At 46.2% G+C, this 25928-nt stretch overlaps 1 long non-coding RNA gene across 1 annotated transcript; it reads left to right on the top strand.

The window, feature by feature from the left end:
* The first annotated feature begins 10315 nt into the window (after positions 1–10315).
* On the top strand, positions 10316–25342 carry LOC132324120 (uncharacterized). Its single transcript, XR_009485521.1, has 2 exons — positions 10316–10962; positions 17668–25342. It is a non-coding gene; the product is annotated as an uncharacterized LOC132324120 (long non-coding RNA).
* Positions 25343–25928: the final 586 nt, after the last annotated feature.

Genomic DNA, 25928 nt, shown 5'->3' with positions numbered 1-25928 from the left:
TTCCCAGTGTAAAACAGTGGGGCTTAATGGGATCTTCCCTGTGCAAAATAGAGGGGCTTAATGGGATCTTCCCAGTGTAAAATAGAGGGACTTAATGGGATCTTCCCAGTGTAAAACACATGGGCTTAATGGGATCTTCCCAGTGTAAAACAGTGGGGCTTAATGGGATCTTCCCAGTGTAAAACACATGGGCTTAATGGGATCTTCCCAGTCTAAAATAGAGGGGCTTAATGGGATCTTCCCAGTCTAAAATAGAGGGGCTTACTGGGATCTTCCCAGTGTAAAATAGAGGGGCTTAATGGATGTAGGACCTTCCCCTGACTGTCCTCATGTTAATTTGTTTGGAGCATGAAGATACCATAGGAAATACAGGGTGGGATAAAGATTTTGTGCAGAACCTGCAGAAAGGCCTCAAGTTTTGCACATCTCTGGACTCTGGGAGCCTGAGGAGAAATCTGGGAAGTGAGGGGCAGCAAGATTGAGAGAAGTGCAAAACATTTCCACAGCTTTGCTGTGCCTGTGCCTTTCCCCTCTCCTCTTACTCACACTGAGCTCTTTGGGCTTCTCATGTGAGAGGCACCACGTTGTACCAGAATTTTGAGGAATAGCCAAGGTCTGCACGAGGCAGTGCTTGGAACATTGTCTCCCACCCAGGAACTGCCAGCTCTTGTGTCCTACATCATAAATGAACCACTGGGTGTTGCAATGCATGAAATAGAAGCTTCTCTGAGTCCCTCAGAAAGAGAAAGCAAAGCAGGGATTGAATTAGAACCTTTGGAGAAGCTAAAATCTGTTAAGCCACACAGTCATGAAGCAGTGGTGTAAGTTTTAGTTTTAAGTAAGTAGAAATATATTTTGAGTACCTTAAAGACTGTGTTAGCGAGTCAAAGCCCCAGTTTAAAGGTCACTAGTGTTACCTTTCACAAAATTAACTCCAAACACAATGAAAACATAGCAGAACATTGCTTACATTTCTAGATAGAACAGATGGAACCATTTGTGTGAATAGACAAAACTAAATGTATAGATTTTGGCTAAGAACTGACACTACTTTCATACATGAGAATCAAGCCAGGATAGGTTCAGGAAGAATGTTTTAGAATCATGTTTTTAGCTGATTGGATGATTTATGAATAAAAATCCCCAACATTTGCACCCTAATATTCATCAATTTGGAATTTGCACCACAATATTCATAAATTTATGAATATTGGGGTGCAAAAACAAAAAAGGAAGAAGAAAAAAAGGTGTGGAAGATGCTGCTGCTGCTGCTGCTGAGAACATTGGGACTTTATGCCAGAAAGCTTTTAGCTTGGGCTTTAATACTCTGAACCTGCAAGTCTGATGTATCCATGCAATAAACAACTTTACAGCCACCAACAACTGCTCTTGTCTCTGTGAAGACCCAAGGCCCACAAAATACTCGACAGCTGGGGACAAGGGACTGGAGGAAGGGATTTTCTGGGACGAGCAGAGTAATCAGGGAGGGAGCTGAGGTTTTTCTGGGTTACCTCTGATTTCAGAAGGCACTAATGTGACTGTGGAGCAGTGAGCAGCCTTTGATCTGTGAGTCATTCCGTTCTGGGCCCAAGCAGGGAGCAGCTGCTCTCTTTGATCCACGGGCACCCTCTGCTCTCATGATCTGCTGTCCCCAGGGCTCTGGGGCTGGCTGCAATCTGTTCAGTGGACACGGGGAAGTTGCCTTGGCAAGGACTGGGAGCTTCACAGAATCCCAGAAGTTTTTTGGCAACAGATGCTCTTGTCAATTCAATTTGCCTTTGGAGGCTACTCAGACAACTGCAGCGTGTGCAACACATTAGACATGATCTAAAGCAGAAAATTTATGCTGTTGGGTGACACCAGAAGTACAAATTAGTCTCTTCTCTGCTCCAGCTGGGCCACTGCTGCTCCCCCTCTGTCACATCCACTCTCTCAATCCATTCACTGCAGGAACCTGTCACCTCCTTGGTGACAATATTCAGGCAGGTTGGCCTGTTCTCTCTTGGCACCATCCCACTGTGCTGTGCTCCCTCCTCCATCTCTCCTAGTCCTACTCAGTTTTCCCTCCCCAAAATAGCCCCTTTTGTTTGCTTTGAGGGAAAAAAGATAGAATTTGTGCTAAATAAAGCCTATCCAAATTTGTTCTGTTTAGTCCTACCCTTCTGTGGAGGGGGGGTGGATTACAGGTTGTTTACACCCCGAGATGAGCCAGAAATATTTACTGATTTTTATTGCTGGTGCTGCAGTGAGTCAATGGATTAGGACAAATTCTATTTAGAGCAATGGAAGGAATGGATACTTCAGTGACAGCATTGATTTTGATCTAACACAGACTAATACCCCGTGCTGGCACAGTGCAGATCACACCAAACGAGATCTCCACTTGCTGCAATGGAAAATTATTAAAAAGCAGCCCTCAGTAAATGCATTAACATATGGTGGTGTGGCTGTGGCTCTGTCTGCACTCCACAGGCTCATGGAGAACGAGAGAAGCTCTTCCCCCCCTCCCCCAGCTCCTTATCCAGACCCTTCCCACTTGGAGAAGAGCTGTGAAAAGAGGCCAGAGCTGCTGTTTCAAACTTCTGTGCTGGACACAAGTATGGACTCTGCCTCCAGTTGCCCAAAGCCACAACTGGATTCATCTTTCCCATTTAGACTCCAAGAAGAGGTGGCCCAGAGGAGAACACTTCCATCATTGGAGGTGTTCAGGGTCAGGGTGGCTCTGAGCAACCTGGTCTACAGAGACATGTCCCTGTCCATGGCAGTGGGGTTGGACTATGTGTGAAGGTCCCTTCCAACCCAAACTGTTCTGATTTTTTTTCCTTTCTTGACAACATATCATTTAAATAAACCTCATCAGACATGGTTGCCATGCTGTTTTTGCAAAGCAAAATAAAAATCCTCCACAGGTCCACATGCAACAAATTTCAGTATTCTGCCCCAGTTGTACATAGAATTCCAGTGCTGCAGAGATCCAAGGCAGCCAAGACTGCCCTCTGCAATTCATGGAAGGAATTAAAAAGATATAATGTTAACCAGAGAGCAGCAGCCATAGAACCAGCCTTGATTTTTAACTTCCAGTTTCATACTCCAGGTATAAATCATAAAATCAGAATAGATTGGGTTGGAAGTGACCTTAAATTTAAACTCCCACTAGTCCAGGTTGCTCAGAACCACATCCAGCCTGGACTTGAACACTTCCAGGGATGGGGCAGCCACAGGTTCTCTGGGAAAACTGTGCCCAGGCTCCACCATCCTCACTGTAAAAGAAAAAAAATTCTGCCTCAAAACTAATCTAAATTGAATCTCTTTTATTTTAAACCCATTATTCTTTGTCCTACTGCAACAGCACTTGGCCTTGTTGTGCTCAAACCTCATGAGGTTTGCTTGGCCCCACTCCTGAGCTTGTCCAGAACCCTCTGGGTAGCAAAAAAAAAACTCCAAAAAAAGACTCTTAAATGAGATTCCTCTTCTGATCATGGCAATGATTCACCTGCTGAGTGATTTTCAATTTTTGGCTCTCCAGTGAGAAGCAGGTACATTTTGAGCCCTGGTTGTTCCTGACATCTGGAGAAACTCCCATTGAATTCTAGGAACTCTCACCCAAGCCTCAGAAACTTCCTGTGACTAACGTTATTAATGTAGAATTTCCAGTTTCTGGTGGACTCAGGATCTGATCAAATCCCTACAATCTCTCTAATCATATCCAAAAGTCATCCAGGTTCTTACAAAAGGCTCACAGAAACACACTAGAGAAAAAAATAAAACCAGAGAAAGTCGGACAGTAAAAGAAAACTATTCTGAGAATTGGAGAGTAAAGCAATTATCTAGATGCTTTCTTTCTTCCTGAAACTCCAATCTTGGGGTTTCCTGAAGGAAACACAAATAAATGGAAACCCTTCCTTCCTTGTAGCAAAACCAGCCTGCCCTAATCCACTGTGCTTTCCAACAGACTCCTCAGCTTTCAAAAAAGCCTTTCCAAAACCACAAATGAACTTCAGTCACTTCACAGTGCAAGGCAAATTTTAAAGTTTTAGGTCTCTCAGCCATTGAGGACTTTATTTAGGGGAAATCTCTGGTGTGCACAGCAGTGTTCCAGCACAGCTGGGGAGCCTGGGGCAAAGGGAAGGGTCCCAATGACTCCTCTGTGCCTTTCCCACAGCTCTGCAACCCCTGGCACAAAGCAGCTCTGCCCAGTCTCCTCCTGCAGCAGGACAGGGAGCCCTGGAGAGATAGCTGGGAGTGAGGAAAACTGCTGGGAGAGAAACCACAGAATCATGGAATGGTTTGGGTTGGATTGGAAGGGACCTTAAAGGCCCTCCACTGTCCCAGGCTGTCCACACCTCCCCCTGTGCCAGGCTGCTCCCAGCCCCAGTGTCCAACCTGGCCTTGGGCACTGCCAGGGATCCAGGGGCAGCCCCAGCTGCTCTGGGAACCCCATGCCAGGGCCTGCCCACCCTGCCAGGGAACAATTCCTCATTCCCAATATCCCATCTAATCCCACTCTCTGTCAGTTTGAAGCCATTTCCCCTCATCCTGACCCTTCATTCCTTGCAAATCATCCCTTTCCACTTTCTTGTGGAGTCCCTTCAGGTCCTGGAAGGCCACAGTGAGGTCACCCTGAAGCCTTCTGCAGGCTGAACCAAACAATTCAGTTTAGATGATCCATAAAGGCCCTTCCAACCCAAACTGTCACCAAGAGGTGAGGCTTTATGAAGGAAAGCCTAAGGAACAGGTCAGAGCCATGTTACAAGGCCTTCCCTTTATAAATCCTTCCTATCAATAACATAAAACCTTTCTGTGACTCTGGGGGGACTCAGCCACTGCCCTGGGCCACCAGTCCCAGTGCCTGACCACCTATTTCACGAAGAAATTTTTCCTAACAGCCAAACTCAAACTTCCCTGTCTGTGTCCAGAGGTAAAGGCCAGCCAATGCTCAATGTCCTTCAGGGTCAAGTCTGAAGGTTGCTCACTCTGTGCTATCAAGGCAGTTTTGAATTTTGTTAAAAAGTGATTTTCTTTTGATGCCTTGTGCAGGCTGCCCTAGAGCAGAGGCTGGGCAGAGCTAAAGAATACAGCAGGGATTTATTCCAAGGATCTCCTCCATGGACCCACCTTGGGCAGCAGCAGAGCCCAGCCAGGGCTGCCCCCAAGATGACCCAAAATGGCCCCAAAATGCACGGCCGGGCACGGGGTCCTCCACCCACATTGGAGTCAACTGTCCAACCAGAGCTCCAGGCTGTGAAGTCCCATCCTCCCTGACCCTTTCTCCACACTCTGCTGCCATCCACACTCCTGGGCCTGAGATTTGGATCGTTTGTCCTTGGTGCCCAGCTGGAGCAGGAAGTGCCCTGTCACCCACTCTGTGCAGAGCTCACCATCCCTGACATGAAGCTCAGAACCACACAGCAAAGCAGCACAGAATCTGAAAAGCACAGAAGCCAAAACCCGGGGCATCACTTTCACCAGCTGCTGCTTTTTGGCTGCTTTACCCAAGGGGAGGGAGAGCTGTGAGCTCCTGCTTTCTGTGGGTTTCTGTCTCTGGGTTTTCCTGTTTCTGTGGCTGCTGCAAGGGCAGCACTTGGTGGGTGAGAGAGGAAGGAGGGAAGAGGGAAAAGGGAAGGAAGATGAGAAAGGAATGAGAGAGGGAAGGTTTCTCTGCCCAGGGCTGACCCTCTGCACTGCACAGTGTCCTGGGAAGGAGTGAAATCCCCCTCCAGAATGCAGTGCCTCGATACTTTCCTGTTTTATTTTGCTTTTCTCCTTGTGCCAACTGTCTGACCTGACAAGGCTTCCCTTTGCTTGCTGAATAACACAAGTCCCTCCTTTGCCTGCTGCCTGCCTGCTCTCCTTTCTCCCATCTTTCCTGGGAAAGAGATATTCTCTCCTTTTGTGTCCACATCTTTGTGCATCCTCTTTGATTGCCCAAACTTTCCTGCATTCAGTGGCTCCATCAGTTCCCAGATGTTTATTTGCATATATATATATCTACACCCCAGGACTCCTCCCCCACCCACCCCCAACTTTTGTAAAAACATATCAATATTTGAAGCAGAAACCCATGAATGTAATTTCCCCACTTTTGTTATTTTTAAAAAGTGCTTCAAACATTACAGTGGTGGGGGGGATGGAAACAAAAACCTTGCAGAACCCACACTGGGATGGAGACTTAATATTGTGCATTAATAGGGAAGGGCTGTGCTGCTCCTTTGACAGGAGTTCAGTGATCTATTCCTCCAGACATGGAGGGTTTGTTTGGTTAGGGCTCTCCTGGGATCCATTCCACATCCTGCCCGTTTGTTTCCTGAGACAGAGATTGGGCATGAGCCCCCTCCCTGCCCTCTGGGAATGGCTCAGTGCCCTCAGCCAGAAGGAGGAAGGTGTGCTGGGATGACAAAGCCAGTGTTGATGCCAAGCAGGGAATGGTTCCTGGAGGGAATAACACAGCCTGCAGACACCCCGAGGAAGCTTTCCCTTCATCCCCCAGCCCTTACAAATGTACAAAAATGCTGTCAGGCACATCTCCCTCATGAAGTGCTGGGCTTGAAAGCTGAGACAGGTGCAAGGAAGGATGAGATGCACGGGAAAATTAGGAGCTGTGGGTACATGTGGGCATGGGAAGGAACACTTCAGCAAAAAAAGCTGGATTTCTATTCTGGGGAGTTGTTGCTTTTTTGTGTCTCCTTCGCTCTGAGATAGTGCTCAGATGTATTTCTCCTTTGCTCGTAATACTGGCAACTTTCTTTTGGACTTGCATGGGAATCAGAATGAGAAACAGGAAGAAATTATGGGGCTGCCAATGACTGGAGTCCTGAAAGAAACTTCAACGAGAAAGGAGTGGCTAATTTTTAACAGGGTAGGAAACTGCTCCTGGAGTTCCACTCACATGGGAGGTAAGGTGACTCCACACTGCCTGTGGAAGGTAATTATATCTTCTAATAGATCAGCTCACATAATTGGGGTCAAACCCGACCAAACAAACATGCTTATAGGCAGAAACACTCTCTTTTAGTTTGGAAATGGAGCGTAGGAGGAATATATTAGCAAAGTAATAACCTCCCTACAGGGGTAACTGGATGAAATATTCTTGCAAATGTTACACAGAACCTTTGGTCTCTTCTGGCCTTAAAAGCAGGAGAGAAAGCAGGGGGGAAAAAATCCTCCTTCCAGCCCAGAATAATCTGTATTTCTTGCTGATGTGAAGCTGTGGGTTTATTGAGAAGGGTGACGTGCACAGCATTTGTGCTTTTGACTGCAGAAGAAAATCCCTTTTTCTTTCCCCTTGACCTCACTGGGGCTGCCTCACCCCCTGCCAGAGCCTGAATGATGCAGATCTTTGCAAATGACACAATTTCCTTTCCCACAGCCAGATTTGGTTTGTTTTGGGTTTTTTCAGGATCGTTGGGGAGCTTTCTTTAATGAAAGCAGGTGGGTGTCTCTGCAAAAACTTTCTAACTCTGTTCTTCCCTTTGCTGTCCTTTCTACCATGGCTCAGTTGTCTCCTTGAAGTGCAACAGTGCAAGGAAGGCCCTGCATGGGCCTGTAAAATACAGAAACACAGGCTGTGAAAATGGTTTTATGGAAAAAAGGAGAGGGATGGGGCTTTGCCTTTGTGATTTTTCTTGGATGAATTGCTGGATGTCTGATTATTGAAGTCCAAAATGCAGGGAACTCTCAGAACTTTGGGCCTGGAAGCCAGAGCTCAGAATTAAACCCAGGATTTGATCTGAGACCTTGGGAAAGGCTCCCAAACTGAGGGGCTGGAAGGGAGAATGTGGATTTGTGGTTTAAAGCAGGGACATGTTGAGCTAAGTAAAGGAAAGTTTAGAGTTTTAGAGTTTAAGATCTAGAAAAAATAAAAGCAGTTCCAGAGGTAAACAAGGAATTCAGAAAGCAGCACTGCAGGTTTGTGTGTCATGGCATGATTGGCTAAGAAAGCTCACACTGTAACATGGGTCCATAAAATGAAATATTTAAGGATTGGGTCAAAAACATACATATCCTTGTTGGCAGTGTTTTATCGGTTAATAATTCCTTAAAAGGTCTGGTAACTGAGGGTCTTGGGACCTTCTGAACCATGCTGTGAAGGTGTGAGCTGAGCTCACCCTTCCTGCCTATGCAGAAGATAAAATAAACCACATCATCAAAAACAACTCAGAAGTCCCATCTCAAATTCCTTCCAAAATTCCCCACAAGTGAATTATCACATCTGATGGCACACAGAGTTCTACTGGGACATCTTTGATAGGAAGAGAATGAAAGATCAGGATATGGAAAACATAACAAACAAAACTTCTGCACTTGAATTACAACAACGCCGTGGAGCTCCAGGCTGGGCAGAGGGGCTGGAGAGCTGGAAAAGGCCCTGGGGGTGCTGGTGACAGGGGCTGGACATGAGCCCAGGGGTGCCCAGGTGGGCAGGAGGCCCCTGGCAGCTGGGCTGGATGAGGAATTGTGTGTCCAGCAGGAGCAGGGCAGGGATTGTCCCTCTGTGCTGGGGTCCCTCCAGGGCTGGGTCCAGTTCTGCTCCTGCAGGAGAGCCCTGGAGGGGCTGGAGCGTGTCCAGGGCAGGGAAGGGAGCTGGGAAGGGGCTGGAGCCCCAGCAGGAACTGGAAACAAATCTGGCTTTAAATCTATACTGCATAGGTAGAGTGATTTCCCCTCCTTCAGCTCTGTCTTGCCTTGTTGAATTCAGCACAGGCTGCTGCAGGGGCCACCACGAACAGAACAAGCTGCAGAGTCACCACCCAAATTATTCTTATTAGAGGGAGGAAAAAGATAGTAAGAAGGAGGAGGCCAGAGGATGCAAAACCCCCATGATTTTAGTTAATGTAACCAACTATTTAGAGTATAATTGAACCATTAAGTGGACCTGGGTGTTAATTGAGAGAGGGATATTCTTTGGTAATATAATTATCTACTGCCATTTCTCTTTTGGCTGTCATGCATTCAAGCCTGGCTCAATTATCTATTGTTCCACTGAGTTTATTACTAAGGTCAGGCTCTGCAACACAGAGCAAATTTCTGTCAGTTTGCCTTTGTCTGGCTGTGTGGCAGAGCCCACGAGGGAGTCAGTAATTCTGTCTGCTGAGCTGTGGGTAAATGGTCCTCAAGAAAAAGAGTAAAAAGCCACACTGAATAAAGAGAATAAAACAAAATCCTGGTCAGCTGAGCACTGTTCATATTTGTGCAGTGAATGAGACAGGGCCCATGGAAACAAGAGATGGTGTCAGTGTTTAATTAATTGATCCTCCATAATTAATGTGCTCAAGCAGGTGGGGAGGCAAAGTTCCCTGTATTTTCTGAATAAGCACATTTCCTGATTTCTCTTCTTTTCCCCCTACCACATCCAGTAAAATATTTTGCCTGAAGCTGACCCTGAGCACGGAAGATTTCAGCCCAAGCAGTGACTCTGAGGGGAGTTAAAACAAGCTGAAAATGTTGCTGTAATGAAAATCACAAGGCAGCTTTAACAATAGGTGATACAGCTGGGAGCTCCAATTAGGTGAATTTGGCCACGTTTAAATCCACTGTGAGCAGGAGGAGGTGTCCCTGACTCCTTGTGTTTGCCCAAAGCTAGATTTGGGATTAGGACAGGAAGCCCAAATATTTGCTTGCCCCCAGACAAGCAACAATGGCACATTTAGTCCCTCTTTTAGCCTGAAGGAATTTGTGTTAGCAGAGGGTAAAATATCAGGCTGCAGCCAGAACTGCAGAATGTTCTGGCCTGGGAGCCACAGGTGAGGAGATGGCAAATGAAGATTTCAGGTGTCACAGCTGCCTGTCAGCCTGCTGGCCTGGAGCAGCCTCTGAGCTGAGAGAAACTCCAAATGAGAGGCTGCTGCAGGGGAGCAGAGCTCCTGGTGGGTGACAGGGGCCACCCTGGAGGATGCTCAGAGGGTGATGCACTTTGGGCTCAGCCCTCCTGCTCCACAGGGATGTCACCTGGCTGACACTCCAGCATTAATAAATGCCAATGATTTGCATTCCTTCTGGTGTCTCCATAGACCTTAAAACTCAAAAACTCTAAAATCTGAACTCATCACCAGGTTAGTGCTGCCTCCAGCCCTGTCCCAGCCCTGGAGGAGCTGGAGCTGCTGCAGAGAGCCCAGAGGAGGCTCCAGGATGAGCAGAGGGCTGGAGCAGCTCTGCTGGGAGGAAAGGCTGGCACAGCTGGCATTGCTCACCTGCACAGGAGAAGCTTTGGGCTGAGCTCAGGGTGGCCTTGCAGGGCCTGAAGGAGCCCCAGGAAAGCTGGAGAGAGACAATTCCCAGGGGATGCAGGGACAGCACCCAGGGAATGGCTCCCAGTGCCAGAGGGCAGGGCTGGGTGGGATCTTGGCAATGAGGAATTGTTCCCTGGCAGGGTGGGCAGGGGCTGGGATGGAATTCCCAGAGCAGCTGTGGCTGCCCCTGGATCCCTGGCAGTGCCCAAGGCCAGGTTGGACACTGGGGCTGGGAGCAGCCTGGGACAGTGGGAGGTGTCCCTGCCATGGCAGGGGTGGAACTGGGTGATTTTCAAGGTCCCTTCCCACCCAAATCATTCTGGGATTCTATGATAGATTGGAAAATCCAGGTGCCAGGCTTATACTCTGCTCTGAAGTGAACTGATCCAAAATTTTTCCTTGTGGTCCCTGGAGCTGCCTTTGACAGGGAGGAGCTGAGTGTGGATTGTTCTAACCAGGGCTTCTGGAAACGTGACAATCTCTCCTTCAGAGGTGAAAGACACTGCCAGTGCAGCTGACTCTCTTAACAGCACTTGTGGGAGTGCTTTATTATACAGTTTATTCAGAACATGGTAAACATCCTAAAAACTGTTGTTCTAAATAATGAGCTCAACCTCGACAATGTGCAAAAGGCAGAAATCAAATCTTCAAAGATAACCCACAAAGGTGCTTGAACGAGGAGTCACCTCAATTATTCTCACAGTGCCTTCTGAAAACAAAGCCAGCAGATTAACAGGTAAGTTTGCCTTCAGCTTTGCATTTTCATTCTATTTAATTGTATCCTAATAGCCTTTGTCTGATATGAATTATTTTCAAGTAAGAGAATGAATTTTTGATGAGCAAGGTAGGATTGATATGTAAATATGGCTGAAATTCAGGAAAGGCAGGAAGAAGGATGAAGTGAAGAACTTTGGGTGATGGGAGATTGTTTTCTAATTCAATCATGAGATGTGAGCTTTCTTTTTTCCTGCAGGAATGGGAGATGAAGATAATAAAGCTATTGTTGCATGTGCTGAATTAATTTAATTTTTCTAATTAGGGTGAGTTGTCAGATGCTGGAAATTTCCTAATGTTGCTCCATATTTCTCCTTGCAGCTTCCCTCTCAAAACAGCTCTGTTTAGTGTCACCAAATCCCTGCAAATTTATTTTCCTTCTTGACTTCCTTTGCTCCTTTGGGCTTCCCTGAGCTCTTTCTTTCTCCATAATTTGGAGACTTTGAGCAGTGTTTAATCAATCCAGGATAGCCCAAGGTTTCATTAGTGTTACTTGGCTCTCCCAGTGGTGGCCCTTTCTATAATGAAGCAGCTCCAATTATCTCACCTTTCCAAAGGGTGGCTGGGATTGAGGCTGCTGAGATATTTGCACTGTCCCTCCTTCACTTTTGGGGTTACCCACAGGCCACACAGCTCACAGGAGGCAGAAAATGAAACTGGAAGTGTGCTGACCTAAACTGGGAAGAGGCAGAGAGAAGAGAGAGGAAAAGGGAGTGTTCCCTATTTAATGAAGAAAAAGGGGAGGGAAGAGGGTGCAACCTCTTCAAGGGAGCTGCAGCTCAGAGCTTGACGTGGCTTTTTACCAACAGGTTGGTTTAGGTGGGTTATTCCTGAATTTGGGGAGTGTGCAGCTCCTGCTCTCTGCTTAAAGGTCGCCCTGCTCCAGGGGAATGGGGCACAGATATCAGCCAGCAGTGTCACCAAGCCAGCAGTGTCACAGGATCCCTCAGGTACCTGTTCCTCCTCGAGCTGAACAGCAAAGTGAGACCTTTCCCCTCTGTTCAGCTGCTGCCCAATCAAGGAAATCTGTGCAGTGCAGAAGGAAATGAAGCAGAGCTGAACATCAATCTCCTTGCCTGAAGGTCCTTCTGGTGCCTGTCCCAACAACTGGGAAGGATGAAGGAGGAGAAACTAAGAAGCCTTGGGAAGGAGGTGGTGGGCAGGTTCAGGCTGAAAAATTCCCTGCTGTTGAGAGAGTATTTTGATGCACTCTTTTTCTGATAAAATAATATTTGGAAGTTTTAGAGATGTGTGACTGTGCCTGGTCAGGAAAAGTTGCTCTGCTTCCTTGATGATCCAGTGAGCAGCTGTCATGAATGGCTCCTATTTCCCAGAATTAGGGAATGGTTTGGGTTAAGGATCATCCAGTGCCACCCCTGCCATGGCAGGGACACCTCCCACTGTGCCAGGCTGCTCCAGCCCCAGTGTCCAACCTGGCCTTGGGCACTGCCAGGGATCCAGGGGCAGCCCCAGCTGCTCTGGGAATCCCATCCCAGCCCCTGCCCATCCTGCCAGGGAACAATTCCTCATTCCCAAGATCCCATCCAACCCTATTCTCCTCCTCTTTTTTTAAAAGTTCTTTCCCATTTTTCCTCAGTCCCACAGCTCCCCTTTACTCTCAGTGCAAATCAGCCAAGAATTTTCACCTCTGCCTTGGCTGCTGTTGCATCCCTGGGGATTTGTTTCAGCCCCTAAAGGATGATCAGGCTCATTTTGTGCTGCCCTCAGGCTGTTTCCATGTGCCAGGGGGTAAAGCTGGAAATCAGAGCTGGCTGGAGAAGGAGGGGTCAGCAGCAGCAGCCCCTTGTGCCCTGGCTGTGGTGCAGCCCTTGGGGAGAAGGTGCTGGGCAGAAACTGCTCTGAATATTCAAAGCTGTCTGTGCTTTGGATTCTGGCCACTTTGTAGGCATCAGTAAAGCTTGACTGGTGTCTCTTCCCCATCAGAGGTCCTTTCCTTGGACACTGCCAGGGATCCAGGGGCAGCCCCAGCTGCTCTGGGCACCCTGTGCCAGGGCCTGCCCACCCTCAAAGGGAACAATTCCTCATTCCCAATATCCCACCCAGCCCTGCCCTCCTTCATCTTGAAACCATTCCCTGTGTCCTGGCACTCCATGCCCTAGTGAAAAGTCCCTCTCCAGCTCTCTTGGAGCTCCTTTAGGTACTCAAAGGGGTTCTAAGTTCTCAAAATTCCCCTTATTTCTCCTTGTCTCCCTGTTCTGCCTTTCTGCTGCAGAGAGGAGTCACAGCCAAGAGACAGCAACCCACAAAAATCTGTATTTTCTGCTGAGGCTTCCAAATATCAAGTCAGAAGGGAGAGAAATAATCCTTAACACTTAAAGGCAAGGTTCTAACTTCCCTCTGTGTTCCCATCACTGAAGTGCACATCCACACTAAGTTACTATGTCTTTAATTAGGTTTTGTGTTATTTTGACAGTTCATCATCCCCTTCATGAATTATATAGGAATTTGGATATGCTCTGCTTGTTTCTGAGGGCAGAAATTTAATTGCAGGAGTTTTGTTCTCAGGTTGTCTTGGGAAGTTTTTCTGTCAGTGTGTCTTACCAGTGCTTTCTCTGCAGTGACAACTGTTGAAATGTATTCTTAGTTAGCCAAAAAAAGCACTTTTGTTATGAATAATGAGAACAAAGCTTTGACATGCAATGAAAACCTCTGCTAGTGGAAGAATTAAGGTTTGTTTTGCCATGGTTTGCTGGGAAGTTGTTGAATTTTCACATAGGATCATTAAGGTTGGAGACCTCCAGGATCATTGAGTCCAACCTTTATATGTGACATGAAATTTGAATATTTTAAATACTTCTTTGGACTGTCAAGTGAAAAGAGCCGGAGATGTGATGTGCAGGTATCTTGGCCTGCTCTAGATGGATTTATTGGATTTAATCAGTGAGGTTTAGGGGACTCTGGGTCTACATTGGGAAAAAAAGTCATCTTGCCCTAGCAAAGACTTTCCAAAATGCTGCAGAGCACAGTCAGAGATGTAGAAAAGTGCACTGCAGCCCCCAAAATGCCCATGTGGGTTATTTCTCCCTCAGCCAGGTCTCTGGGGCTCTCAGATCTCATTGCAGCAGCAGTTTTCATCTGCTCAGATGGCTGAGATCATGAGTGATACCTGCAGAAAATGAGAAAATTCACTTGATATTCCATGACACAGAGAACATCTTGGCTTTTGATCACTTGCAGGAAAACGAGGAGGGAGCAAGGAGAGAATGTGAATAATTAAACCCATTGACTAATGCCTTCCTGCAGTTTCAAAGTGCTAAGTCTGATGTAGCTGTTTAATTTCAAAGGCAACTGAATTAAGTTTCCTCTGTTTGTAGAGCAGAACTTGGAACCAACAAGACAACAGCAGGCGAGAGCAAAGTGAGTGATTTTCTCCCAGGTCAGCACTTAGCACTCTCAGAGTTAAACATTTGCTGCAGATTATGTTTATAAATCATTAGGAGCACAAGTTCACTGCTAATCCTGAAACAGGAGCAATGGAAGCCCTTGCTTTGCACAGAACATTTCAGACTTAGGACCCTCGGGGGAAAAGGAAGAGTTTCTTTCTGCAGGAAGCCAAAATCTCCACGAGAGAGCTGTGCCTTGGTGGTGACAGGGCACATCCCACTTCAGACTCATTTTGCAGCTTCACTCCCAATCTTTGGTCAGGATTTGCTTCCTCTCCAGGAAGGGGACAAGGGGTGGCAAAGGAGGGAGTGATTCTCAAGAGATCTGGTTTTGAGCTGGAGTTCAGACCCTGGGGTTTAACTCCTGGTCTGTCCTACTCCTTTCTGCTCTTGATCACTCGGAATGTAGAAATTATGTGAAGGATGTGAATGGACACAGCTGAGTGAAGGTAAAAGGAAAAGAATCCCTGGCAGAAGATGTCAGACTTCTTCAGCACAGGGAGAGAGCCCAGAGGAGGCTCCAGGATGGGCAGAGGGCTGGAGCAGCTCTGCTGGGAGGAAAGGCTGGCACAGCTGGCATTGCTCACCTGCACAGGAGAAGCTTTGGGCTGAGCTCAGGGTGGCCTTGCAGGGCCTGAAGGAGCCCCAGGAAAGCTGGAGAGAGACAATTCCCAGGGGATGCAGGGAAAGCACCCAGAGAATGGCTTCAGACTGAAAAGTTACAGGTTTAGATCACATAATAGGAAATTTTTTTTCCCTGTGAGGATGGGGAGGCCCTGAAATAGAATTCCCAGAGCAGCTGGGGCTGCCCCTGGATCCCTGGCAGTGCCCAAGGCCAGGTTGGACACTGGGGCTGGAGCAGCCTGGGACAGTAGGAGGTGTCCCTGCCATGGCAGGGGTGGCACTGGGTGGGCTTAGAGGTCCCTTCCAACCCAATCTATCCTGGGATTCGTCCCTCTGCACCTCTCCCAGGCTGTAAGTTGCCATTTAAAGTGAGGAGGGATCTGTACCAAAGCGTTGAGGTCATCCAACACTGGTTGGTTCTGCAGACATCCCTGTTCCAGCAGTATCCCCTTGGACAGCAGAGCAATGATTTACATGGCCAGGAGATTATTTCCCTGGGCTGGAAAGCCAAACAGATTTGTCTGGTGTCACTCCATGGACAATCCTGTTGGCTTTGCCAGTCAGCTTGAAAAATTGATTCCATTCTCCTGGTTTTAGCTCTTGGGATTTTTCCTTCTCTCTGAAAGTACTGAGAGACTCTGAGGGAGCTGCATGGTCTGGCAGTGACCTGACAAATGAAGGGATGGAGCCAGCCATCCTTTCCAAATTTAAGAATCATCTTCTTGATCCTCCTAAACTTGGAAAATCCAGAAAATTATGCTTCCCTGAGGCCTCATGCAGGCTGAGCCAGAGCAGAGGCTGGACAGAGCTAAAGAATAAAGCAGGGATTTATTCCAAGGATCTCCTGCATGGACCCACCTTGGGCAGCACCAGAGCCCAGCCAGGGCTGCACCCAAGATGACCCAAAATGGCCCCAAAATGCACGGCCGGGCACGGGGTCTCTCCCTGGGATCAGCTCTGCTCCATTTGCACCTTGCAGTTCATTGTCCCAGCCCAGCTTTAGCCCAGGCACTCCCACCCTGCTTGTTTTTCTCCCTCCAGCCCACGGGGTTTGTGCTCCTGGCCTGAGATTTGGCTCATTTGTCCTTGGTGCCCAGCTGGAGCAGGAATTGTTTTGTCTCCCTGCTCTGGGCACAGAGCTCACCATCCCATAATATGAAGCCCAGACCCACACACTAAAGCAGCACAGAACCTGAAATTAGAAAAGTAAAACCTGAGGCATCCTCCCTTGTAATTATAAATCTTGTGAGGGCCTGGAGGATGGTCTTCCATCTTTTATTGGTGATCAATAAAAGGAGGAGGAGACCTTTTAGACTCCAGATTGTTCTAGTCTGAGGCCAGGGCTGATGGCACAGATTCCTCATGGAGAGCCTGAGCTTTCCATCAGCAGGAATATCTGTTCCCAAAGAGCTGCCAAGCTCTGAAAGCAGCACCTTTTCCTTCTGCCCAGCCCTTGGTTTTACCTCATTGAACAAATCTTGGACACTAAAGGAAATATTTTGCTGTAGCTGATGCTGTGCCCACTTCCCAGCTCTCATAGGACCTCAGCTCCCGTGCACAGAAATCTGACATTTCACCTCCCAGTCAGTAAGTGAGGCTTTGGCAGGAAAGCAGAAAGTGGCTGGGTGACACCTCCAAGGAGGGGACACTGCTCTGAAATCAGTGTAACAAGAAGTGGGGTGAAAACTGCAAAATACACTTGTGCTCTGTGTCAGAAGAGGAGGATAATTTAGGGAATTGATGTTGCCCCTCAGTCCTGTGCCTTCTCCTCTCACCCTGAGAACTCTGCATCAGGCTGTGATGCAACCTGTGTTATTAAAATGGAATTCCTGGCTGTGAGTCGAGACAGCCACGTCCTGATCCCATCTGTGTCACCCAAAGGATGTCACTTTGCATCCTCCTCCCTGAAACACTTAGACTTACAAAGAAGTCCTGATGTGTTTTCACATGAAATAATCCAACCCTAATGACTGCTGAAGGATTCAGCCAGCAGGCTGCAAAACTCTTAAAAGATTTTTTTTTTTCAAGGGTTCTTCAGGAGAAGACTCCTGGGAAAATGACACACACGGGCCTTCCTTGGCTCGTGGTGTGGAGTCACAGCAGCTGCTGTGTTTCCTTCTGTATTTTTTAGGTGAGCTCTCAGCACAAATCTTTCCTCTCCGTGGAGGGGGAAGTTGGATGTTAATTGGAACAGAAGCCTTAATTTGCTGTGATGCAAATCCCAGCACACAGAGTGTGCTGCACTGCCTTTACAAAACATGCTAAGTACCAGAAGGCTTTTCACAGAACTATTTTTTCAGTTTTTAAAAACTGTTCTTGCATTGCATTCCACTTTCAGCACCACTAGAAGATGACACATGGTGAAGATCCCGTGGGCTGAGTGCACTACACTCCCAGGCTCTCTTTGTTCCATACTACATTCCTGTTTCCTGCAGGGATTGGGATTTCCCTCATAGCCTTCCCTTTGTGAAAAATGCCTATTTTATGATTGGCTTTTTTCAAATATTGAAATGAATATTATATGTGTTATGTTAGAAAGTTATGCTGTATCCATTTTCTTAAGTAGCACTGTATTGACATTTTAATAGCATGGTAAATGTAGTTTTGTAGTTAAAATGTAACTTTTGTTGTTAAAATAGGAACTGTGTATGTGGGATATTTTTTTGAAGAAAGGAATGAGGTACTCACAGCAGATAGCAGCCACAGGACACCTAAATCTTTCTCTGAATAAGAATTTATTCCTCCATTATCAGAAGAAACAAACTTCTTCCTGCTTCCCTCAGGCCTGAAGTCAGGATTAAGAGGAAGAAGCTGACACTGACCAGACAGAATCCTTTGAATGGAATTTATGCATCATGGATGAGGTGTATTGTTCCAGACTGCAAGGCAAGATGAGTTCTGTTACCATCTGTGTGGCAGTTGTCTTCTGTTCAGTGGGCAGTTTTCCTTATCTCCTCCACACCCACTCCTCCCTCTGGGGGGACACCTGCTGATAAGAGGCCATTGAATGTCCCTGCATGGCTGATAAGAACTACAGCATCCCATTGGGAGATGTGAGCCCAGAGGGAGGAGCCAAGCATTCCTACCTGGATAGAATCCTGAGATTCTGGAACACCAGCACAGCTTCTCCACTGGATTTCCCAGAGGAACAGCAGCTGCCTCTCCCACTGGATCTTCAGAGGAAGACTCCACCTTTCTCCAGGATCCCTGCTCCAGCAGAACCAGCCCTGGCACTGCAGGAGGGCTGAGCCACAATTCCAATGGGACTGCTGCCAGCACCCTGACCCACAGGTGTCAGGGTGTGTTCTGACTCTGTCAGTGTTGTTTTAGTTTACTACATTGTTTATTTTATCTTTTTATTTTCTTCCCTAGTAAAGAACTGTTATTCCTGCTCCCATTTTTATTTTTGCCTGAGAGCCCCTTAATTTAAAATTTACATCAATTCAGAGGGGTGGGGAAGGTTCACATTCTCCATTTCAGGGGAGGCTCCTGCCTTCCTTAGCAGACACCTGGCTTTCCAAACCTAGACATGTATGAATATGCAACAGGCTGTTCCTTTTAAGGGTTAATCCTCTGTTAACGTGGGTCCTTTTTCGGGCATATTTTGCCCAGAAAAGGTACCCAGACTGTCTGTAACTCTTTGTTCTTATTGTCTCATATTGTCCTAATCCCAGTCGTCCAAATTTTTATTACTCTAATTATATTACTATTTTTATAACCATTTTATTACTATTAAACTTTTAATACTCTAAAAACAAGTGATTGGCATTTTTCACACCTTCCCCTCCTCTGGCTGCTCCACAGCACACTGCCTTGGTGGCTCTGTGGTCTGGTTTTGACTGGGATAGAGTAATTTTCTTCTCAGCAGCTGTGTTTGGGATTTGTGATTAATAACCCAGGGGTATTTCAGCTGTTCCTGACCAGTGCTTGCACTGTATTTTGTTCTTACCAAGGCCCTTAGGAACAAACTTCATATTTAAAGGTTTTGGAGTTAATTTAGTGAAGGAAATTATTTTCACTCAGCAATATATTAGATGTAACCACTCAATTTCTTTCTTTTATTATCTTCCCACATGGAGCTTCTTTTTCTGTCACAATAAATGAATGGCTGGGCAGCTCTGAATATCCTGCCTAGAAAGCTGTAAACTATAGGGCTCTTGGTGTGTTTGACCACAGTTTTCCAAATTTTTTGGATTTGATTAGGAAGGATAAGATAAATTTTAATTTTTTTTTCCTCTAAGGGTGACAGAGGTTGGCTTGGCTTCACCAGCTTGGATGCCAATCTCTCCAAATTTTTTCTGTTGTGGAAACAGGAATGGAGGGAAAGGGTTTTCTCCAGAACTCCCCAGTCCAGATTCCCAAAATGGACATTTTAAGCTATGCAGAAGCCTTGGAAGAGCTTTTTGACACAGCACTGGGAGTTAGGTGGTGTCAGTGCTTGCTTTGATGTTTCATTAAATGCCCCCTGGACAATGTTAGGCAAAGGGAAACAGCTGGCAAACATCAAGGAAAAGCTAAAATTAAATTCCTTAGTGAGGAACACAGGTGGGTTTTCCAAGCAGGCAGTGTTTGATGGTGCTACAGGAAAGTTTTCTCTTTGTCCATATTTCATGGAGGCAGGAAAATGGGGAGAATTGATTATTGTAGAGGAATTTAGGAGAAAACAGATTCAATTCTCATTTGCTGGCTCTTGTATGAAGCTGGGAAAGAGTTTGCTCCTTTCATGGAGCAATTGCCAAGGATTGATCTCCAGCCTGAGCTCCTGTGTTCCCATTGCAAAGATCGTGAGAATATTTGAAAACAAATCACAGCCTGGAAAGCCCTAAGAGCTCTGAATGGAAGGAAAATGGAATATATGCACGAGCTTGATTTAGCTCTGAAATGCAGATTATTAAAAGTGCCTTCTTGATGACACAATCCAAGTGACATTTAATGAAAAATGGGATATTTTGAAGTGGAAGGATTGGAAAATATCTCAGTGATAGCAATGAAAACAAGACACCAAACTGCCCTGCATATGAGGATCATACATCGCTAAAATAGATGAAGGTAACAGGAATAAAGGACTAATTGTGCTTTGGAAGGTGAACAAAGGAAGAAATAACTAATGGTTCTATGATACAGGTTGAGGGTCTTCTTAGTTTTCTCTCTTTTTTTTAACCAGCAGGAAAGTGTCACAAAAACAACACACCCAAAACCCCCTCACAAAATGGGCGGTTGCATTTTGTTTCTAAGGACTTTTCTCTCAGTGGCTGAATCAGTGTTTCAGTAATAAACATCAGATAAAGATTCTCAGGAATCTGAGGTCCTCCTGATATCTCTTGTCAGGGAAATTTGGGGAAATTTCCCAGGCTCTTTCTGTCTATTCCTTTAGATGGAGGGAGTGTCAGGCATTTATTTGGCTTTTGTTTCTAGCTCTGGGAAAACTCTGTGTCTGTCTGTCCATATAAATCTGTCCTTGTATCCTCTTGTTCATGCCCATATGTGTATCACTCTCTTTCTAATAAAAGCAGGTACAAGATGCTGTTACTTCAACAATTTGGAACACTGCAATCAAATCAAATGGATGTATTAATATTACTGCTCATTGCAAGCAAGAGCATATGCTGAATTTTATGCCCATTTTATTAGGATCAGCAGGTTCCCTGATACATTTGGAGCTGCAGCTGAACAGATCAGTTTTATTTGCATTTTCGTGGGCACCAATTCAATGGCAGGAGCTGCTCTGCCAGACATCATGAGGTGCTTGGGGGCAAGGTTTGATTTGGATCTCTGCTTGTCTCTCCTTAGTGCTGGTGTGGTGCTTCAAAAGCTCTGCTTGTGTGAGTGACACGTTTCACTCAGTCCCAGCCAGGAGAGATAAAACCTCAGCTTTCCTTCAGAAATACTTCCTGCTATCAGCTGGCACTAAGGGAAGGAACCCTGGGCTCCTCAAGCACTGAGTTGTTGCAGCACCATGAAGGAAGGGGGGTCAGGCTGTTTGAATGCTCATGCTTGAGAGGTGAGAGGAATAGTGGATTTGTCTTTACAAACAGGCTGTGGGTCTGCTGGTGGATAAAACCAGCACTGGGAGATAAAAGAAACAATGGGAAGGATTCCACTGATGGAGGAATGGAAAAAGATATTTGCTTTTATAAATAAACTTTAGGTTTGCTGATAAACGAAATTAGACATTGAGAGATGAAAGAAACAATGGGGAAGAAAAAACCCTACATTCAGTAAGAATTAAAAATTAAAAGGGAGGGTTGTACATTAGAGGGAAATCTTTGGGAAATCTCTGGTATCAGGGGTATCAGGAAGTCTGTATCTCTCAAGTACCTCATCCAATGAGGAAAGAGAGAAGGGAAATGCAGCAGGGAAATTGGGATAAAAAGGAGCCTGTGTCCTCCAAAAATTGGAGAAATCCCAGGGGAATACCCCATGGCCTCTCCCTTTATTCCAGTAAAGCCAGAAAGAACTCCTCTGTCTCCTTTTTGGACATAAACCTCTGGTGTTTGTGGATTAATTTTCCCAGCAGAGGGAAGGAGAAATTCTGGATTTTCCTGCCATAGCATGCACTTGGCAGTGACTGCCAGCTGCCGTGGGGCTGTGTCGTCTGCAGGCTCTGCACCCTGAGACTCAGTGCTATTTCTGAGTTGCCTTCAAAACCCTCACTCCCTGCAAAGGAACACTAAAACCTCTCCCTGTGCCTGAGCATTCTCTGGGAATTCAATGAAAGGATCACCCCAGGGCATTTCTGACTGAAGGCAGTGAGAGCAGCTCCTGTGGATGTGCTGCTCGCTGAGTATTTAATGGCACTTTGGCACATCCCCGAGGGCCTTTTCTGGCATAAATACAGAGCTCTGCACCTCTGGCCCCAGGGGATCTGCCAGGAGATGGTTCCTGGGCTTATGCTGGGAGCTGTGATTCTTCTTCCCTTTACCCTTCTGCTCAGAGCTGCCTCTACTGCAAATATGCAGAGAAACCTTCCTGACTGGAAAATTTCATGGAATCACAGACTGGTTTGGGTTGGAAGGGATGCTTTCCACTAAATCAGGGTGCTCCAAGCCCTGTCCAAGCTGGCCTTGGACACCTCCAGGGGTGGAGCAGCCACAGCTTCTCTGGGTGTTTGTTTGAACTGAGCACACAGCCAAGAGAAGAATTGCTGTTCATGCCCTAATCATGAAAAACAAAATTAAGCTTCTAAACTGAGTGTTTGCTGGTGTTTTCCAGTCCCATCTTAAAGGCCAAATGGAAACAAGGCTGCTTTCAATCCAGTGGAGGGGTGGAGAGCCCCAAAATCCAAACAGCATGTGAACTGTGGAACCAGATTTTAAGAACAGCAGGGATTTTTTTGCCAGCCTTAAAAAACCTGCTTTCTAGTGGGGAATACATGTGGAGAAGGTACCATTTCCACAGGAATAATTCCATTCTACCAGTTCCCTGTGTTTCCAGGTGAGATGATGTGCAGCTGAGGGTGAGCAGGGCAGTGCATTCCTCATGTGGGAAGGAATAGCAGGATCAGGCTGAAGTGATCAACACTGCCTTGGCTTCCTGTCCTGGGTGTGCAGGCAGGGATTCCTCTCAGGATAACTGGGATATTTACACTTTTTGGGGAGCACTCGAGGTGGCCTGAGGTGTTTCTGTTAACAGCCTCAGTTACATTTCTACAGTGATGTGTCTCAGAAGACAAATCTACTTCTGCCTCAGGCACAGAAATCTGTTTCCAGCTTTTCCCTAAATGACTTTGGGGTTCTCCAGCAAGTCTCATTAGCAGATTTATTTGACTCTGGCACATGACCATTGAAACCAGGGGCGTTGCTACCCCTCAAACACACAGGTTCCTGCAGTGCCCCACAGCTCTTTTGGAAACACAAACCCACGTTTGCACCTCAGTCTCGCCCTGAAGTCCTTTGGAAAGGTAAAATGAATGTTTCTGAGGAGTTGAAATAACGTGGCAGAGCCTTTATACAGCAAAAAAATTAAATAAATTGAATTCTTATTGCCAAATATTCTTGGTAAATTGGCTATTTTCTTTTTGCCCACACAAACAGCTAAAGAAGGATTATTAAATCTAAGGAATACAAATGCTAAGTAATTTGAAGAGCTGGAATCAGACCCAGAGTTAAAGCTGGAAATAATTCTGTCCCTAATCCTCTCTGTGGTGCCCTGTGGTAAGGTTGGTTGTCATGCCAAAATCTAATAGTCTGCTTTCATCCTCCTTGGACAGCAGGACAAATTGGCCAGGGCACATTTTCACTGCATTTGGGCTTCTCACTGCACTCCCAGTTGGCTTTTAGAGGAGCATTTCAAATGTTCCTATCATTATCACCTGAAAAGAAGTTTTCTCTCTGTACAAATGCTACATGGAAATGGAAGTTCGGGTTGCTTATGGAATACATAATTTTTTATTGACTTTTTAAAAAATTCATTTTACCCTTGCACATTTAAGTAATGCTTAAGGTGTTATCAAAAGCTTCAGACTGCAGGCTCTTCAGGCTTTTGTTTCTATTCATGTCTCCTTTTTTTTGGCTTTAATCAGTGAATTTCTTGGCTAGGAAAACTTTCACACATAGCAACACCTTCAAACAGTGCACGCAATATATTGATATAGAGATGTGTGGAAGGCATTTGGGTACTGAAATCCTCTTGAAATATTTTTAAACAACCTTGGAAATGTGTATATAACACATCATCTCTGTAGCAACGCTCTTTAAAGACAAATTACTGTGTTTACCCCTTCTTATCCCTACTGGTATGGAAATGGATTAACTGGGAGAGATTGGGAGGTGCTGGCAATGAAATTACTGATGCCAGGTTCAGATTCCCTGTGAGATCTGATGGTTTTATTTTTTCCAGCTGAAAATAAAAGGTATAGCCTGGGTCTGCTGCAGGGATTCATTGATTGACCTCTCCAGAGCTGGGTGGCAGCTGCTCCAGCAAATGTTGCTGTTGCTGGTCAATAGCTGGGAGGGCTTTAGACAGTCCCTGGTCACCCTGCCCAGGCTTTCTTTTTGTGCTAATTGGTGAAACTGGCTTGGGACCAGCTGGAGAATCAGACAATGGAAGAAGTGGGTCAGACACCTTTGATTAGTTCTTGAAGCAGAGAGGAATTTCTCCCAGGTTTTCTGGCTGCTCCCTGCACTCCTGCTTGTGGCTGGCAGTTGACAGGAAGGAAATCATTTCCCTGGGTCTGTAACTGCAGGGTAAAACAGGCAGAAAGTCTGGAATGTCTGCAGGAATCACAGAAGGGTTGGGTTGGAAGGGACCTTAAAGATGATTCAGCTACAGCCCTACCATGGGCAGGGACACCTTCCATTGTCCCAGGCTGCTCCAAGCCCCATCCAGCCTGGCCTTGGGCACTGCCAGGGATGAGGAGTCCACAGCTTCTCTGGGAAAACTGTCCCAGTGCCTCTCAACCCTCACAGCAAAGAATTTATTCCTAATATCCTATCTAACTCTACTCCCTTTTAGTATGGAGCCATTCCTCCTTGTCCTGTCACTCCATCCCTTGGGAATCATCTCTCTCCATTTTTCTTGTTGGTTCCCTTCATGAACCAAAGTGAGTTAATAATCAATAAAGATCATAAGAAATAAAATTCCAATACTTTTCTGCTAAATTATCTCCTGCTCTGAGTTGCATAAGTGGTTTTAGTTTCTCTGATCCTGTGCCCTGGGGCAGGGACTGCATTTTCAATTTCTGTAGAGAGTAAGGAACATCACAGTTCTTATCAGACAGCTTTACAAACAAGTGATGTCCATGCTTGGGATCCTGTCAAACTGTGAGAGCATGAATGGCTCAGGATGGGGAGTTCACTTCAGACACTGCACTTAAAAATAGGTGTGTGCTCCTCGGGGATGTCCTTCCCAAAACTCCTGGTCCAGCTCTCAGGGAGTTGCTAATCCTGGTCTGGTACAGAGTTAAGTCAGGCAGATGATCCCAGGAGGGAACTAAGGACCTGGAGGGAGGGATGTGATAGTGGGGCCCTGGGAGAATGTTAAAATAGACTCTGAAATGTTAAGCTTTGTGTTGCACCTGCATAAGCAGTATGATAAATGATATAATTGTTAGATGTGATGATTGTTTAGTAATTAAATATAATTATTGTATAATCATTAGAAGAATCATGAGAAACTATGTTAGAAAATCTAAGGTGGCTATGCTTGGCTGAAATCTATGTATACAATAGAACAACATAAGTTCAACAATTAACATGAAAGTTATATAACAGTAGAATATAAAAACATGTTCATCCCGAACCCATGTCGGAGTCAGATTTGGGTTTGTACTCCTGACACCCAGAGCTCTTCAATAAAAGCACCTGCATATAATCATTTCTTGTGATTATGTGTTCCTGAATGCTAACAGATGAACCTTCCCAGGAGGATCCACAAAACCCTGCAGATGATCCCAGGAGGGCCCTGAAGGACCTGGAAGTGGATGGGTGGAGGGAAGGATGAACCTTCCCAGGAGGATCCAGACAACCCTGCAGGCTGAGCTGCCTCTGCTGCCACTGAAAGGGAAATGCTGGCTCTGCTTAGTCCAGACTAAGTGCTTCAGTAATTGTCAGCTTCTTAATTGATGGTGGGGCAGACTGAGCCTGAAATGTCCTGGAGACTGCTGATTATTCCCTTAAAATGCCCTGCTGTGAGCTGCAGTGCTTGGAGAGCCCCTGAGGATGATCAGAACATCTTGGAGGATCCCATTTGCCCAGGACAAGCCTTTCCCACTCTCTGCCAGAGCCACCACCTGACCAGGCAGGTTTTGTGCCTGCTGTGACCTTCCAGGCTGTTTTTCACAACGAGCCAGGTCTAACCCAGCTGGTTTAAAACCAGCAGGGAATGTTGGCAGGAGTCATGGCCACCACAGGGAATGCACTGCAGGTGCATCCTGAGCTTCCAGTGCAATGATCTACCCACA

Source organism: Haemorhous mexicanus, chromosome 2 (genome assembly GCF_027477595.1).
Source record: "Haemorhous mexicanus isolate bHaeMex1 chromosome 2, bHaeMex1.pri, whole genome shotgun sequence".
Lineage (NCBI taxonomy): Eukaryota > Metazoa > Chordata > Aves > Passeriformes > Fringillidae > Haemorhous > Haemorhous mexicanus.
The sequence above is the reverse complement of the archived record's forward strand: the minus strand, read 5'-3'. Positions and strand labels throughout refer to the sequence as shown.